Genomic DNA, 19,048 nt, shown 5'->3' on the forward strand with positions numbered 1-19,048 from the left:
AACCAAGAATGGAACAACGAACTAAAATAAGTCTATTGAACGACAACTGAATCAAATGTAAGCGCACAACGAATTAAATCAAATATTAACACACAACAAATCTATAACGATGAAATTAGTAATCTGAGTTTATCATAATGAATATTAACCACGGTGATAAAGAAACAACAATTGCAGTTGCAATGGAACGACAGTCCAAATGAACAACAATCACACTTAGAGGTAAATTACAGCTAAATAGACAGTAATACCGATCTGTAAATGCACAACACTATGACTCTGTAAATGAACAGTAATGTTAATCTATAAAGGAACAACAATGTTATACAATAATATCAATCTATAAAGGAACGACAATGTGATATAAATTCAGAATGAACAGCATAACATTCTAGTTTCAGAGGATAACCTTACTATTCAAATATGAATGAAATACAACAGAGCCGATACATGAAATAATAAGGAACAACAGATTACTGAACAAAGCAAATAAAAGAAATCAAACTACACACGACTTGGAATTGGAAAATAATGGTACAGGAAGCAAGTGATCCACCAGGGTGTTGGAATTATGATGCATGTGTTGTACTTGATGGAAAACAACTCATAGAAGATCAACTCACTTATATATATCTAGATGAATCTACGGAAGAGATATCAGATGACAATTCTTAGTATGACAAGTCCAAAGGGGGAGATTGTTGGCATTATGAGACAAGTGTTGTCCTTGATGGCAAATCACACAAATGATAAATTATAGTGCAGCAAATTTATTTGATAAATTATAGTGCAACAAAGTTTCCTTCATGTAGAGAAAATTTCACACACTTTTATGCAGAGAAAAGTTTATTCCATGTAGAGAAAAGTTCACGCACTTTTATGCAGAGAAAAGTTTATTCCATGTAGAGAAAATTTCACGCACTTTTATGCAAAGAAAAGTTTATTCCATGTAGAGAAAAGTTCACGCACTTTTATGCAAAGAAAAGTTTATTCCATGTAGAGAAAAGTTCACGCACTTTTATGCAGAGAAAAGTTTATTCCATGTAGAGAAAAGTTCACGCACTTTTATGCAGAGAAACGTTTATTCCATGTAGAGAAAAGTTCACGCACTTTTATGCAGAGAAAAGTTTATTTCATGTAGAGAAAAGTTCACGCACTTTTATGCAGAGAAGAGTTTATTTCATGTAGAGAAATGTTCACGCACTTTTATGCAGAGAAAAGTTTATTTCATGTAGAGAAAAGTTTACGCACTTTCATGCAGAGAAAAGTTCCCTTCATGCAAGAGAAAAGTTCACACACTTTCATGGTTGGTTCATGGTATTAGTCCGACAGTTTTTGATCCTATGGTTTTGGTCCGTGGTATTGCTTCCAAAAGTGTTGATCTCACGCACTTTCATGATTGGTTCATGGTATTAGTCCGACAGTTTTTGATCCTATGGTTTTGGCCCGTGGTATTGCATTCAAAAGTGTTGATCCCAAGTATTGGGTCCGTGGTATTGTGTTATTATGGTTTTGGACCGTGGTATTGTGAAAGGCCTAAGACTATAAAAGAGGAAGGAGATCATTTGGCAAAGCATCATCTGAATTATCTGAATATCTGATAAAGTGCTAGATCTGGAATACTGTGATTGGGTTATGGTGCAGATCTAGATCTGAGCTAAAGAGGGATCTCACCGGTTGATGGAGAACAAGATCTAAGGATAGATCGGGATCAAATGGTTTGAAATGAACTATCTCTATATATTTGATTATGCTTATGCTAGATCTGTATATTGAATGATCTGAACTGGGTATAACTTAAGTTTGATATCGCTGCAAGTCATGTTTGAATATTTATAGATCTGTACGTGGGTTGGCTTTGGTGTAAGCGCGTATATATGCAGGTTTGGTTCATTGTAGTAGCGTATACAATTTGAGCTATGATATTTGAAGTCACAGGTGGTTCTGGTTGTTGATGGGTTCTGATGACAGTTTAAAGGTGTCAGTATTCTGCATATCCTGTTTGGTTGATTGTGTTTAGCTTCAGTATTGATGGATGAGAACTAATATTGGATCAGGATCATAATGACTCATATTTATGTGATCTGATGGACTAGATATGGGTGCTAACACATATATTATCCTTGTATATGTATTGATCTGGTGTTTGGGTGATTAAGAAGATTGATTGATTATGTGCTTCAATGATATTAATGGGACCAGTATGAAAATTGGATGAAACATGGCCTTTCAGATTATGTGTTGTGCTTCAGGAGTATCCAGTCTGAAAATGCATGAAACGTGGTACCTGGAGGAGAGAAGATTGTAGGCCGGCACCTACGTACTAGTATCTTAGCTAGTACAAGAGCTAAGGGGGTGGTAGCTCCCTTCCAGTAGCAGTTGAAAACTTTGGAGCATTGTAGCAGGTAGCAGCCTGCGTACTAGTAAATGGATCGGCTAGTACAAGAACTATGGGGGTTGTAGCTCCCTTCCAGGAGAGACTGGAGAACGAGAGAGAGTTGTAGCTCTCTGCAGGTAGAAGCCTGCGTACTGGTATAAGACTGCACCAGTACATAAATATTGTAAAAGGATTTTCTTATTAAGAAGAAGATTGAGATGACTTGCAGCAGGTGGTTTTCTCCCACATTGGGTTTCCACCTTATATCATGGTGTTCATGTGTGTGACTTATGTGTGATGATCTGTTCTATTTTACTGCACCTGTTTACTGTTAATATGGTTGATAATGTTCTAATGCACTCATTAAGGATCAACTAACTGAATCATAAGAAGTTGTGGAAGTAGCATATGTGAATCTAAATATGGAAATGAAAAAGTTTTATTGATGTGATAATACTGATTCACCCCCCCTCTCAGTATTATTTCCAACACAGGGTCGGGCCCTTAGCCTCCAGGGACGCACTGTTGTAATAATCAAAGACGGAACAACAATAGAATTTATGTATTAATCATCAAAACAGAGTTATAGTAATCGCTCTTTAAAGAGAGTCGATGATCAAAGTTTAAGTTACAACAGTGAATTTCATAAAACAAAAATAATCCGCCCCTTGGGCTAGCAACACTATCCCTTTTTATAGCAGCCAGGTGGAAATACCAAAGATACAAATATTCTTAAGGTATCAATCCCTGAGGATCAAAGGATCTTGAGGGATTCACCATATTGTTATTCCTCAGTTAGCTCTTCGTCCTCTTGTGCTGATTTGGTATCTCCTCTTCCTTTTCCTGGCTTATGCACTCCGATTTGGATTGCCTCGTCTAGATGCAGTTCCCTCTCAAAGGGACAACAGTTGGTTTCGTCTTGTCTTTTCCTTTGAAATGGCGGTCTTCCATTTTCTTAATTTTCTGCATAGGAAAAGGTAATAATTAGTCATTTTCCACTACTCACAAATCTCCTAAAATTTATCATAATCCTTCATCATATGCTCATTTGGTAATGTAAAAGAGTTATGAATTAAAGGAAAAGATAACGAAATAAGTGGCAATTACATACCTTGTCTAATGCTCAACACACCCCCCTTCTTACCCTTTTTCATGCCCTCATGAAAACATTGTAATTGACATGCAAGGCAGTTAGGGAATAGGCTGGAGAAGGGTTCTCAGTAGGTGGTCTACAGCCATGATTCCTAGCTAAAATTTCAAAAATATGCCCTGTCTGACCCTCAGGCAATTCATATAAAGCTTTATACCCTGGTGCAGGATACCAAATTACTGGACTTCGGAACCTATAGACTAACCAAGATGGGCCTTCTCTCAAAATGAGGTCACCATAGATACCCAAGCGGTCAGCATCTAGCTTAAAATTCTCATAATTGAATGGTTCTCTATTTTGGATATTCCGATTAGAAGTCTGGTATCAGAATTTGGCTACTGCTATGGCAAGGTCTTTGATGGTTAGAAAGTATTCTACCCCTTGCCAAATGACTGCTGTGTGAATAGGCCCCAATGTTTGGATTACACCCCGAGTTCTCATTAAGCTCCTATGTTTTTTCCATAATTGCAATGGGTCTCTAGGTTCACCCCTTACCCACAGATCTAATCCATTCTCCTGTCTTTGGAAGACATTGTAGGCTTTAAGCCACTTTATCTGATTAACACCAAAAGAAATGAATGCCTGAAGTTGGACATCACCCACAAAAGGGCTAGGGTTATGTTCTGTTTCTCCATCTAATACAAGGTTGTGCAAATAAAATTCACATAACAATCGCTGAACTTTCACCCCGTAATGCTTGCAACAGTTTATGAAGTCATCAATGGTTTTTATCTCTATAGGCACTCCTGCCTTGACAACTTTAATTTTCAATCGTAAATATCTTTCCATCCAAAACAAAGCATAGTTTCTGGCGGGTGCCCTACACGCTAGAACATCAGTATACAGAAAACATAAGGTATCCATTTGATTTATAACTGTGTCTAGTCTATGGGTTACCTTTTTGACTCTTTCCTCTGCCTTTTGCCATCCATCAAAGGCCTAGTTTTCCAATGCATTAATGTTCTTCAGCTGCTATTGTAACTTCTGATATTTTTCTTGAGGAACAATTTCCTTTGTGAGTTTCTCTATTGTTTGTTGGGCTTGTGCCAAATCTTTTCACAGAGTTACTATCCTCGGGTCATTATCCATCATGAAAATTTTGGGCTGGAGATCGACTTGGATCTCCTTATTACGACATCTAGTCTTTATGGTCTGAGTTTCCTTCTCATAGACTGTTCGGTTGGTCGTAATGCTAGAGGACAATGCCTCTGTCAAGACTTCCTTATCACAGGGCGGTGCATTGTCCGTTTGTGCTTCTGCATTTGCAATAGCCAAATGCTATTCCTTACGATTCTGAATAATAGGTTCGACTTGAGTCCTCTTGGTATTTTTCTTATGGGGTTTTGCCTAGGTGGTTGCACGTTTTACCCCAGAGGTTCCTCTTGAGTTCCTCCCCATTTTCAAGACTCTTATTTGTTGTCAGAGTTGCTTAATTACGTTAAGCAATCTCTGTTGTTCCTTTTGCAATATTTTAATTTCCTTTGTTTTCTTGGAAGGAACAACCGTTTGTTTTCTCAGGCTTGGGCTTTGTACCTCAGGCATTGTACCTTCACCTTGGCCAATTTCCATGTTTCCTTCTTGGAACACTTCTTCAGTGTTCTATTGATCAGGATTTTCAGGGGTAGAAACCCTAGTTTGTTCTGTTGTCTCCTGGGCAACTTCTTCTTCTACCTCTTCTTCATCGTGGAATTCTTCAGGTGTATTTTGACTAGGAACAGATTGTTCCTCTTCCTCATCCTCATCACTCTTCTCCCCATATACACTCTTATCATGAGCAGAGTGATCCTCTTCTTCTTCCTCCTCATCACACAGTTCCTCGGATGTACTTTTATCATGAACATAGTGCTCCTGTGGCCCTTCTTCGATCTGGGGGTTGAGTGGGCTGTGAGGTTGGACATATTCGCCCATATTGGCCAGAATTTGGGCCAATTCATCTTCTTACAGAGGGTTTTGCAGTGGACTTTCGCTGCGTTGCTCTGTTTCCTCCCCTTCTTCTTGCCCAGATTTCTCAGTCTCCGCCTCTAGTTCTCCTTCATCATTTTCCTCCAATTCTTTTTCTTTCTCCCCATCTTCCAATTGTGGAGGTTGTTCGTCTTTTGAATCATGTATTTCCACAGGTTGACTATTGTTTCCCTGGGAATTTCCCAGCATTCCTCTCCTCCTTGCCAATCTAACAGATTTTCTTCGTTTCAGTGGTCTTCTTGATGTACTGGCAATATGTTTTCATTTTGGGGCTGGCAAAGCCAGTCCCCGTCTATCATGAAAATCAATTCTTCCCAACTACTCTACTATTGGGCAAGATTGTAATTGAGTATCAATCGAATCAACCCATGATGGCTTACTATTGACTCTGTATGGTGAGATTTCTTCATGCTTCGGGCAACATCATGTAATAAAAAATTTAAAAACGCAGGCAAATTCACAACACATTTTTGCTTTAACACGACTAAAAGTTTGAGATGGTGTGGTCTTACCACGTCTTTTCTGCCATCGCAAGTGATGTAGCTTTGGATAATTCTCACCAATTCTGCCCATGGCTCTCCCAGGGTCACCGGCAAAACTCCTTTCCCTTTTACAGTAAGGTTTTGCCCTTCATCCTGGAAGATGGTCATGGCGTCTCGTAGTCTCACCTTTTTCAGAGTCCACACAGGTCCAGCAGCTGGCAGTCCCGAAACTTCTGCAATTATGTCATCAGTGACTACTATCTGTCTTCCTCTCACCATGGAATGATTTTCTTGCAAGTTCTGCAGAAACTCAATTGCCACCGTCTCGTTAGATTGTTGTATATGGTTAAGGTAAGCTGTCCATCCTGCCCTTGCTAGGATTTCTCGTGCGGCATCGGAGACCATCAGCACCTGTGGCTCACTGCGAATTGATCTTCTTCCCATCTTATTCACTTTTAGCACACTGTAAAAACACAGAGATGACGATGGAACAACAGGCTGTTAAAATTTTTAGCTCATTGTTAAGAAAACATAGAGAAGGTGATGGAACAGCAAGCTGTTCAAATAACTTATTGCTAATTTTTGCATAGAAAAACACGGAAATGGCATCGGAACAACAAGCCATTCATATTGGGAAACAAAATACTATTAAGCTTGTTATTCCCGAGTCATAATTCTTCCGAATGATGAGCTGACACGTATGCTAGGGAATTATGGAGATCACCCGTGCCCCCCTGTAATGTGATAGGCCGTCCTCGGCCATCAAATAAAGGAGCAGCATGCTGAATTGCCATAGTACAAAGTAATAAAGGAACAACGTATAGAGATATGCCATGTTTACAAAAATGAGCAAATGACCGAAATTGAGGCGTATGATAGAATCGCTAATAAATATGCAAATGCCATGATATGATGTGAGAAATGGAGGATAGGATAGCCGACATGAATAAAAGTTCTTATTCAGTCATTATTGAATTTTATCGTCATAATTGATTTGTAAATGATTTTCATGTATCAAAGGTTCGAAAGGGTTATATACATAATCTCATTTGAACCACTTATAAAGATATAAGAAGAAGGGTTTTATAGTTACTATTGGTGTATAAGAAATATGACTTCAATACCATCAACAGAGCTCTGTTGCCCACAGGTGTCCATAACCTTGACAGAGTTGTTTATTTCACCCTTGGAACCATAATCCTTTGTGTATGCCTAGGAAAGTGCTGTTGCAATGTTAGAATGGAGGCCATTGTGCTGGCTTGGTAACCAGCTGAATCACAATGCCATTCACTAGGAAGGAGTGAAAGGTGGGCAGGCCAGCTCGTGATGAGACCTCCTGTTCCAAGGACTTTTTATTTTTCTGGTGTGCCTCTTGGATCATATCCCTGGTGTGGTGGCCATAGTGGGAATGCCACTTCACTTTCTTCCTTATGATCATGGTAGGTTGGCTCTTGATGAGACCCCCTATCCTTCATCTGACAAATCATGTTAGCAATCATATAAACATTTTTATTTTTCTTCTTGTTTTTTTATATAGAACTTTTCCTATTTATATATAGAGGGTGGTTCAACACTCCTTAAGAGTAGGGATGGTGGAAGAAGTTTGAACATCTCAATAGAGAGAAATATGCCCTTATTCTTATTTAATAATAATGATCAAAGAGAATTATGGGGATTTAGGAAGAACCATCATGATAAAAATAATCAATCATATTGGTATTAGTGAAAATAATGACAGCAAGGTGATATAAATAGTTGTGCCCCTTCCTCTTTTCTCTTATCAGTTCAAAGCAATTTCTTCTAAAGATGACGATTTTTCTTTGATTTGTTGATTTCAGTATCCTCTAGTTTTTGTATTCTTGAATAAATGTATAGTTGTGCCTTGCATGACCATCACTCACAAAAATCCTCTAAATGGTAAAGCACACATACAAAAAGAAGAAAAATGCACTCCAAAAGTGTTGTTCTCAAGATGGAACAGTTGCTATTTCTTTAGAGGGACAGCAAAAGAATATTTGCACACAAAAAGCGCAAGCAAAAAAGGAAAAAAAACATGCTCGAAACTGTTGTTTCTTGAGAGGAACAACAATTGTTCCTTAATTAGAACAACAAATAAAGCAAGTGCGAAACAAAAATTCAGAAATGTTGTTCCTTCGGAAAGGAATAACAAAAAACGAAAGTGTTGTTCCTTTGGAAAGGAACAGCAAAAATGCGGGAGTGCTGTTCCTTCGGAAAGGAACAAAAAAACGTGAAAGTGCTGTTCCTTCGGAAAGGAACAGCAAAAAGGCGGAAATGCTATTCCTTCAAAAAGGGACAACAAAATGCAAAAGCGTTGTTCCTTTGGAAAGGAACAGCAAAAACGAAAATGTTGTTCCTTCTGAAAGGAACAAAAGATTGCAAAAGTGCTACTCCTTTGGAAAGGAACAACAAACGGCGAAAATGGTGTTCCTTTGGAAAGGAACAACAAAATGCAAAAGTGTTGTTCCTTCGAAAAGGAAAAGCAAAACGGTGGAAATGTTGTTCCTTCGGAAAGGAACAACAAAATTCAAAAGTGTTGTTCCTTCGAAAAGGAACAACGAAGCGGTGAAAATGTTGTTCTTTCCAAAAGGAACAGCAAAATGCAACAGTGTTGTTCCTTCAAAAAGGAACAGCAAAGCGATGAAAATGTTGTTCCTTCGAAAAGGAACAGTAGAATGCAAAAATTGCAGAAATGCAGAAATATGTACAAAAAGTAATTTACGCAAACAAAACAAAAAGAGTTATGTACAAAATTTAAAAGGAATCAAATCACTTAGTGAACCCAAGGCAAGGAAGAGTTCTCTTCCTTAGTTAGAATTTGCATGTCGGAGTCTTCCCGGAGTTGTTGGTAGAAGGATTCCCGAGTAAGCGGTTTGCGGTACAGTCGAACTCGGTGGCCATTTTCTTTAAAGGTATGTCTAGATCCGTTAATGGTAGTTAAAGTAATGGTGCCATTATCATGCACTTTCTGGATTTCATATGGTCCCAGCCAGCGAGTCTGAAATTTCCTCGAAAAATCCTGAAACCTCGAATCGTATAGGAGTGCCCAATCTCCTTTGCAGAAGAATTTCTTTTTGATGAGGGCATCGTGCCATTTTGCTCTCTATTGTTGGATTAATGGTATGTTGAAGAGCGGAGAGCCTGATTTCATCCAGCTCGTTGATTTGCTGTAGTCTATTAATCTGGGCCTCATTTAAATCTAGACCGACTTCTTGTGCTGTTCTCAAGGTTTGTATTTCGAATTCTATTGGAAAGATGGGTTCCTTTCCAAATACTAGCTGATATGGTGAATAACCGGTAGTGTTTCTCCATGTTGTTCTGTATGCCCACAAGGCTTCTAGCAATCTTGTAGCCCAATCGCGTCTGTGTGACACAATGGTTTTTGTTAGTATTGCTTCTATTACTTTATTCATGCTCTCTACTTGGCCATTTTCCTGTGGGTGGTATGGAGTGGTAATTTTATGCTGAATATGATAGTTTTTTAATGTTGTAGCAATTTTATTACCAGCAAATTGTGGTCCGACATCCTTGATTATGTCTCTTGGGAGGCCATATCGCATAAATATCTAGAATAGGAAATGAATGACAGAATCCTTTGTAGCTCTTGGCAGTGCCTTTGATTCAACCCATTTGGTCACATATTCTATTGCTACCAAAATGTATGTTTTCGGGTTTGATGATGGGTTGATCGGACCAACAAAATCGAGCACCCAATGCTCGAATGGTTCAATGACTAGCTGTGGGTTCAAGGGCATTTCGTCGGACTATCCAAGGCGTCCTGCTCTTTGGCAACTGCCACAAGCTTGAACAAATTTCTTTGCATCTTTGAAGATTGTGGGCCAATAATACCTTGTTTGCAAAACTTTGTGACTAGTTCTTCGATTTGCGAAATGTCCGCCACACGGTCCATCGTGACAGGCTTTCAAAATGTCAAAAATTTCATCTTCACAGACGCATCTTCTGATGTGCATATCCGCCCCTGTATGGAATAGGTAGCCCCCAATCCAAGAAAATCGGGTACTACGCTGCACAATCTGTTTTCATTCATTGGGGGTCAGATGTTTTGGTAATTTGCCTACTGCTAAATAATTCACAACATCAACATACTAGGGTGTTTTGACAGTAACGACGAATAAATGTTCATCTGGAAATTGATCTTCAACTGCTGCTGCGTCCATTGGCTTTGGCATTCGTGAGAGAAAGTCAGCTACAGGATTTTCTTTTCCAGGTCGATCTTTTATTGTGATGTCGAATTCCTGCAATAAAATCAACCATCTTGTTACTCTACCATTTGTAATTGGTTTATTTGCTAAATATTTTATGGCAGAGTGATCTGTATATAAAACAACAGGATATCTAGTGATATAATGCCTAAATTTATTTACAACATGTATTACAGCTAAAAATTCTTTTTCAGTAACAGTATAGTTTAGCTCAGCAGGAGACAAATTCTTGCTAATATAATAGATTTCATATGGTTTTTTGTCTTCTTCCTGCCCAAGGACTGCTCCAATAGCTGTGTTTGAAGCATTTGATGAAATTTGAAATGGCAGGTCCCAATTTGGGCCTCTGAGCACTAGGGCTGTTGAAAGAAGCTTTTTTCAGATCCTCAAAAGCACGGTCGCATTTAACTGTCCAAACAAAATCAACATTCCCAGTTAGTGTGTATAGAGGTGCAGCTATTTGAGAAAAATGTTCTATAAATCTTCTATAATAACCATAAAATCCAAGAAAACTGTGTACCTCTGTTTGTGTGGTAGGAGTAGGTATTAACAAAATTATTTGGATTTTGGCCAGATCCACTTGTATTCCAGCTGCTGAGATATAATGACCTAGGATGAGTCCTTCAGTCATCATCATATAACACTTCTCATGGCTCAAGCAGAGCCTGGTGGCAATACATCGTTGCAGTACCTTTTCCAATGTGTCTAGTGCTGGGTCGAAATCATCTCCATATGGTGTGAAATCATCCATGTATACTTCGAGCCCTTCATTTATTAAATCTGAAAAGATGTTCAGGATAGCCCTTTGAAAGGTGGCAGGGGCATTGCATAGGCCAAAGGGTAGTACTCTATAGGCAAAGGTTCCCCAAGGACAAGTAAAAGTAGTTTTGTCCTGGTCTTCAGGGGCAATATGAATCTGATTGTACCCACTGAAGCCATCCAAGAAAGAAAAGAATTTATTTCCTGCTAATGTATCTAATACCTGGTCAATGAATGGAAGGGGAAAGTGGTATTTCTGGGTTGCTTTGTTTAATTCTCTATAATCTACACAAATCCTCCACTTCCTATTCTTCTTTGGCACCACTACTAGCAGAGAGACCCATTTTCTATCGGAGATTGGATAAATAAAGTTTACATGCAAAAGTTTTTGTAATTCAGCTTTCACAATGTCTTTTAGGTGAGGGTTAAGTCTTCGTTGAGGTTGGAGAACAGGTATCGCATCTTTTTCTGTATAAATATGGTGTGTACATAGCTGGGGATCAATTCCCTTCATGTCTAGATAATCCCATGCAAAAGCTTCCTTGCATTTTCTCAGTAGTTGGACCAGCTTCTCTTCCTGTTCAGGAGTCAGGTTATTATTGATGTTCAAGGTTTTTCCTGGCTCAATTTCTATATTTTTTCTATTTGAAATAGAGGTAGTAGGTATTGTTTGATCATGAGTGTCTTTGAGAGAATCTTCTTCTATTTCATTGTCAAATGCTGCCTCTATCATGTGACATTGTATGTGGGATCTGGATTCAGCTTGGTTAATGAAGTTGTTAATAACATCATCCTTTGTTTGATCTTTGAAATCGAGGGCATGTTCTACGGTTAATGGGGATCTAATGTTTTCAGTGAGGTATGACACATGATGTTTGTTAGTTTTTATTATTGTTACACTTGGCTGGGCTGGAGGGTATAGGGCTAGATTCTTGGTGTTACTTCCTCTAGTTGTGGTCATAATGCCTTGTCGGCAACCAATGTAAGCATCAATGGTCGCAAGCCAAGGTCTACCTAAAATCAACAGTTGTCCATCAAGTCGGTTTTTTGGGTTTATTATCAAAAAGTCGGCAAGATATTCCCAAGAATCAACGGATACCATGACATCATGTAGTGTACCTTCTGGCCTAACCATTGATCGATCAGCCAGTTCTAATAAGGTGGAGGTTGGTTCTACTGATGTAATGCCCAGTTTTTGACAAGTGGCGGTTGTTAAAATATTAATTGCAGCCCCTAAATCAACTAAGGCATTTGAAAAGGTTTGTCCATTGATTTGTATTGTCAGTATTGGATTTCCTGGGTCTTCATATTTGACGGGTGCTTCTCTTCCTAATAACAGATCAGATAGGGTGCCAACTACTTGGACTGTTGGGTTATTTTTTATTCTCCTCCTTGGTTTTTTTATACACAGTTCTTTGATGGTCTTTGCATATATGGGGATATCTTGGATAGCTTGGAGGAGTGGGATTTTTATGTATAGATTCTTCAGTTCTCCCAGAATATCAAAGTCAAGATGTTCTATAGGGTGCGGTATGATTAATCGTTCTAGGAATGGGGGAGAAGATGTGGTTGCTTGGTCATGAGTCTGTTGTCTGACCACATCTTCTTCTTGTAATGGTTGTTTTGCGGGTAATTGATTTTCAATTTGAACATTTTTATCTCCCTCGGTTTCTATAATGTGCCCAGACCTTAATTGAAGGTTGTTGCACTCCCTTAGATCGGTTTCTAGTTCTGGTGTTTCGATTATTTGAATGGATTGAACCAGTCTGTTATTTGGGTTCGGGTTGGGTTGGGCTGGGAGTTGCGGTCTTAAGTTGGACTGGGGGTTTTGTTGTAGTGCTGGCAGTGTAGGTTGAGGGAGTGGAATGGTTCCTACTGGCTGATTCATTGGTCTTTGCCAGTTTGTCTGCCAGGCTTGACTCTGCGAAGTGGGAGGGGACCATTGTGTTGGATACGCATTGTTTTGCCAATATGGTGGAGCGTAGGGAAAATTTGGCCAATTAGATTGGCTTGCTTGATTCGGCCATGGTGATGATGAAGGAAATGGTTGTTGTGACCAATTTGAGAAGGGAGGTTGATTTTGCCACATTGTATTATATAGTTGAGCCTGATATTGTGGAGGCTAGAAAGAAGAAGCTGGATCGGGGAACATACCTAATTGTCGCGGATGCCATTGACGGTGCTGATTGAGTAGGTACACCGGTTCTGGTTCTTCTTCCGCTTCTTTGTATACCGCTTTCAAACCAGGAAGTGAGTGACAACTCTCTATAGAGTGGTCTTTTGTATAAATGGCACAAACTTGAACCACATCTAATGGGCACTCTTTATAGCTGTGTTTCTTTCTGCATCTGGGACAGAATATTGCCAGATTTTGCTCTACCTCTACTTGTTTCTGTTTCGCTTGCATAATATCGAGCTACGTTGTTAGAGTCCCCATTATATAAGTTTTGAAATTTTCTAATAAATTTCCAATTTCTGTGCGAGTTACTCCTTCTCCAGAGATCTTGTTGTCCCTTGTGAACCTGTCATGTTCCGCTGGTTTTAGCCTTGTGCTGCCCCATGAGATCTTGATACATAAATCAATAATGTCAACAAAATTTTCTTGATAAATATCTCCTTTTCCCATAATATTTAGTGTTTCAACCCATTGTTCCTTCATGCCTTTAATTAATGTTGTTTTTAGTACATTGTCAGGTAAAGGTAATGATGCATAAGGAGATCTTTGAAGATTATACTGAAAACATTCAACATATTCTTCTAGTGTCTCATTAGGTCTAGCTACCATCTGAAATATTTCATCCTTTAATTCTTTGGACCTACAGTAATCCTGATATTTCTTCAGGAAAGCACCTTTCATCTGATCCCAATCATTTATAACACCTCCACCCAACCCCATAAACCATCATAAAGCAGCTCCTTTTAATGTAGAGGGAAATAGTTTCAGCTTTTGGGGATCGGTGGTATAGTCATATCCCCTGCACAGCACATCGAATTCAAACAAAAATGCATCTGGGTCTTCCGATGTTAGGCCATGAAATGTAGGGATATGCTAGAAAGGAATTACCTTCATAGGTGCATTGACTGCAGTATCTACAATGGGATATTGTAGTGTGGAGGTTTGGGTATTTTGCTGGTTTTGGGCCATTTGGTCAAATATGTGCCAATAACCTTCCAGGATTTCTAGGAGGGTATTCCTAGGTTGGTTAGACGGAGTAGGAATGGCCTTAACAACACTTCCTTTGTCTGGGATGATGAGAGTTCCTAATGTCTGGGGGGATTTTAGCTCTTGAGGTTCTTCAACTTCGTTCTGGATGATTTTTGCAGCACTTCCCTTATCTGGGCTACTTAATGGCTGAATTATTCCAAGAGGAGATCTTGGTTCTTCAGTTTCCCCTGTTTCTCCTCTCCCTTCACGGAGATTACTAAGGTTCCCTTCTTGCAATGATTTTGGGCTAGAATCCTCAATTTCTTGAAAATATTGCTCCTCTATTTAGTTGTGCACCTCAACAAAGGCTACAGACGGTGATCCTGTGGCCTAAAGGGAACTAGTAGGTTGTCTAGAAGCAACTTTTCTAGGTCCTACTGAAGGCTGAGATTCTACTTTTTTAAGGATTTCGTTTATAAAGGTTAATCGGCCAAGGGTCACCGGCACCTTAGCTTTATCAGGCTTGGGTAGTGGTTTAGGATTCTTTTCAAGCTTTTTCTACTTAGTCATGCACACAAATAAAATGTTGATTTCTACCCAAAATAACAACAAATCTGCAGGAAAGCGGGCGGGGGAGCAGGGTTGTTACATGCTCCGTACGCAGGTTCTTACCTTCTGTTTTTAAAACCCAACTCTCTCCTAGCAGGTACTTACACTACTCAAAAGAAACAAATGGCTACACTCTTCCCTGGCAACGGTGCGAAAATGTCGAGCAGTAAAAAGGGTATTTTTAACCTCTATTTACCCTACATTAATTATCAATCTAGGTAAGAATTGTTATCTCAAGAGTGTACTCACTCTGAGGCGGTCACTTGTCAAGAGTAATGCTAGTAGTATAGTGCTTTTGCAAAAGTAAATAAATGATGGAAACAAACTCTAAATGTAATGGCAAGAAATTGAAATGCTTTGTAACTAAATCGTTCATTTAAGAAACTACAACACTCATCAGTCAAGGGTGCAGTAATGATAACTCTTCCCTTTGTAAACTGATGCAATTGAAAAGCAATCAAAGAGAAGATCTTCAATCTGGGAACCAGACAACAGTAGTCAATGTTCACTACAGTTGCCGACCATTATTTTCACACCAAAGCAATTACTTGAAATGATAATTCAATTAATAGAAAAGGGAACAACGACTAATCTATTTGAAAAGATTGAACAACAAAGCTTTAACGTATAGAAATGAATTAAGCAGCAATCATAATCTAAAGTAATTAAGCAACAATCATTAACTCAAAAATGATTTGAACAACAAACCAAGAATGGAACAACGAACTAAAGTAAGTCTATTGAATGACAACTGAATCAAATGTAAGCGCACAATGAATTAAATCAAATATTAACACACAACGAATCTATAATGATGAAATCAGTAATCTAAGTTTATCATAATAAATATTAGCCACGGTGATAAAGAAATAGCAATTGCAGTTGCAATGGAACGACATTCCAAATGAACAACAATCACAATTAGAGGTAAACCGCAGCTAAATAGACAGTAATACCGATTTGTAAATGCACATCACTGTGACTCTATAAACGAACAGTAATGTTAATCTGTAAAGGAACAACAATGTTATACAATAATATCAATCTGTGAAGGAATGACAATGCGATATAAATTCAGAATGAACATCATAACATTCCAATTGCAGAGGATAACCTTACTATTCAAATATGAATGAAATATAACAGAGCCGATACATGAAATAATAAGGAACAACAGATTACTGAACAAAGCAAATAAAAGAAATCAAACTGCACACAACTTGGAATTGGAAAATAATGGTACAGGAAAAAAGTGATCCACCAGGGCCAGGCCCTTATCCTCTAGGGATCAACTGCTGTAATTACTCCAGAATCAAAGATGAAACAACAACAGAATTTATGTATTAATCATCAAAACAGAGTTATAGTAATTGCTCTTTAAAGAGATTCGATGATCAAAGTTTAAGTTACAATAGTGAATTTCATAAAACAACAATAATCCGCCCCCTGGGCTAGCAACGTTGTCCCTTTTTATAGCGGCCAGGTGGAAATACCAAAGATATAGATATTCTTAAGGTATCAATCCCTCAGGATCAAAGGATCCTGAGGGATTCTCCATATCGTTATTCCTCAGTTATCTCTTCATCCTCTTGCGCCAATTTGGTATCTCCTCTTCCTTTTCCTGGCTTATGCGCTTCGATTTGGCTTGCCTCGTCTGGATGCGGTTCCCTGCCAAAGGGACAACAGTTGGTTTCGTCTTGTCTTTTCCTTTGAAATGGTGATCTTCCATTTTCTTCATTTTCTACATAGGAAAAGGTAATAATTAGTCATTTTCCATTACTCACAAATCTCCTAAACTTTATCATAATCGTTCATCATATGCTCATTTCATAATGTAAAGGTGTTATGAATTAAAGGAAAAGATAACGAAATAAGTGGCAATTAGATACCTTCTCTAATGCTCAACATTTGCGTCCACAACCATGGCAACAAAAGTTATTTGGCAACAAAGGTATGACCACCTTAATTATCATGATTTGTTGCTACTTCAAAAACAAAGAACGGTAGAAGGACTTTCAATGCTTAAGAATGTATATTTTTCATGTGAAGGGTGTGCATTAAGGAAGATGCATAAGAAAGAGTTCCTTAATCATACAAATAGAAAAATAAGGGATATTCTTGAGCTTGTGCATACAAATGTGTGTGGTCCTATGTAGACAAGATCATTAGGTGGAGCATATTATTTCTTGATATTTATTGATGATTGCACAAAATATACATGGGTTTATTCTTTCAGAAAATGAAGACTCACTCAAGAGCTTGATGATATCATTCACAAACACTGAGATTTATAGTACATATATCAAGTCGTAGAAACTACAACTACTGTCATTATTTCTTACCTAAATTCAACGACTCCTTCTAACTATTAACTCCCCATCAACTGACACCGATGACTTGTCGTCATATGAACAAGGTCGTGATTATTTCTAACACCTCCCCTTAATCACAACCTACATGTTAACTTGTATGCTAGTCTAAGTCTTAGCTAGGCTTACAAACATGACTCAAATATTTCATTTTGACTTTCTTTGCTACAATATAATGATGCAAATTTTTCTTGAACTTGTTGCTCCAAACTTCTTTCTTCTTCTTCTTACTCCAGATCATGAACATTGGATATTTCTCCTTGTTACAACTAGAATGAGGCCAATTCACTTTAAATTTTTCAGCAAATGGAAGGATTTGGATAAGAATTTTTATTTCCCTTGAAAACACTCCTATGTCCTTCCTGTATTTGTTCCGCTCTCAATCCCATCTTACCTTGGTCATCACTTTTGTCATCATCTGTTTCTTCAACAAATTCCTACCTCAACTGGTTACACATTTTATTATAATCAATTGGTAACTTTTCAATCGCGGGATCATGTGGAATACACTGTAGTTGATATTCATGGTCATCAATAAAATTATTCGGTTTATTGAATAATTCTTGTGACTCAAAAATACTACCTGAATAAAAAGTATTGCTTGGCCCAAAAATACTTCCGAATGGACTCTCTAAAAAAATATTATCAAAAAGATCACTATCAAACATTGTCCCAATCATTCTACTCCAATTAGACCGGTGACCTTCTACGTGACTCTCCACACATGGTGGCCGCCACAATCAGCCCCACAGACGGTGCTCACGAAGATCACTCTTTGAGGATCAAACAATGCATTCAATTGGAATTTAATTGGCATTCAAAGCTCAGTAACAGTCCATGTACATAAATATTGACATTGAAGCAAACATGGATCCACCTTCAACATGACCCACCTACACCATCCAACTTGGCAGATCGATTGTACCTGCAACACTCTACTGCACAGCGGGCTCTCCACATAGTGGGCTCAATCTATCGAAAATGAATTATCTAGGGCCTCATCTTCCTAAGGATAAATCCCATCAACTCTCACAAAACACTTTTCTCACACAGAGCAGGCGCCACACAAAGTAACGCCACTCTACGTCGGTTGATTCTCCAAGCAACCCCTCCATGCCTCTTCCAACAACAATCGATCACACAAATCAGAGGTAAACCCTCAATTTAATCTCTAACATAGGTCTCTTCTCAATGTCAAGCAGATCCACTTCTCATCCACTGCTCAACAGTTGCGGTCATCCTCCGCAAATAGGGGATTTTTCTATCTCCTTGCTAGCACTTTGCCTTGAAATTTTTAGAACATGCCTCTTCCAAGCACAAATCTCTTCCATTGTCTCTCTGCAACACACCTAAACACCTAGACAGGTCAAATGAAACTTTCCATTGTGTTCCCAAATGTGGTCAACCAATGCTACCTCTTTTTGTTTATGCAACACCATAACTCACAGCTTCCACAACAGAGATTCACTACCCCGGGTCTCCACGGCCACAATAACAAGACACACGCTCATTACAAAAATGATCAAATCGACTCTCCATGCACAATGATTAGCTCTCCAGTTCACACGAGATTCGAAACAATAGTGACCATGCTCATCTTTAATATTGGACACAATTCCACAACTTTAAAATGCATCAATTTCATTAGCCAATGTCAAATTTCCAACAATGGACCAAACAAACAACTACAAGCTAGGTCGTAGGACTTTGAGTACCATATCTCACATTATCACTCCAAACTCATGCTTCCAAATATATTTACATCAACTCCCTTCCAGAATTATACTACATGCACTTAGCCTAAGTTACCTGTGGTATCACTGGTTTAACAAACAATTTTCACATTGGTTTCAAAAACAATGCTCCCCAATAGTAGGGTCTCAGAACTCATAGCCACCTCAATCATTAGTTCCTCTTCAAGCCACACTAGCTCCTCACATGGTGGCCACCTCAA

This window comes from Pinus tabuliformis, chromosome J (genome assembly GCF_031772625.1).
Source record: "Pinus tabuliformis cultivar Carrire ecotype Pingquan chromosome J, CPIR1, whole genome shotgun sequence".
In the NCBI taxonomy this organism is placed as follows: Eukaryota; Viridiplantae; Streptophyta; class Pinopsida; order Pinales; family Pinaceae; genus Pinus; species Pinus tabuliformis.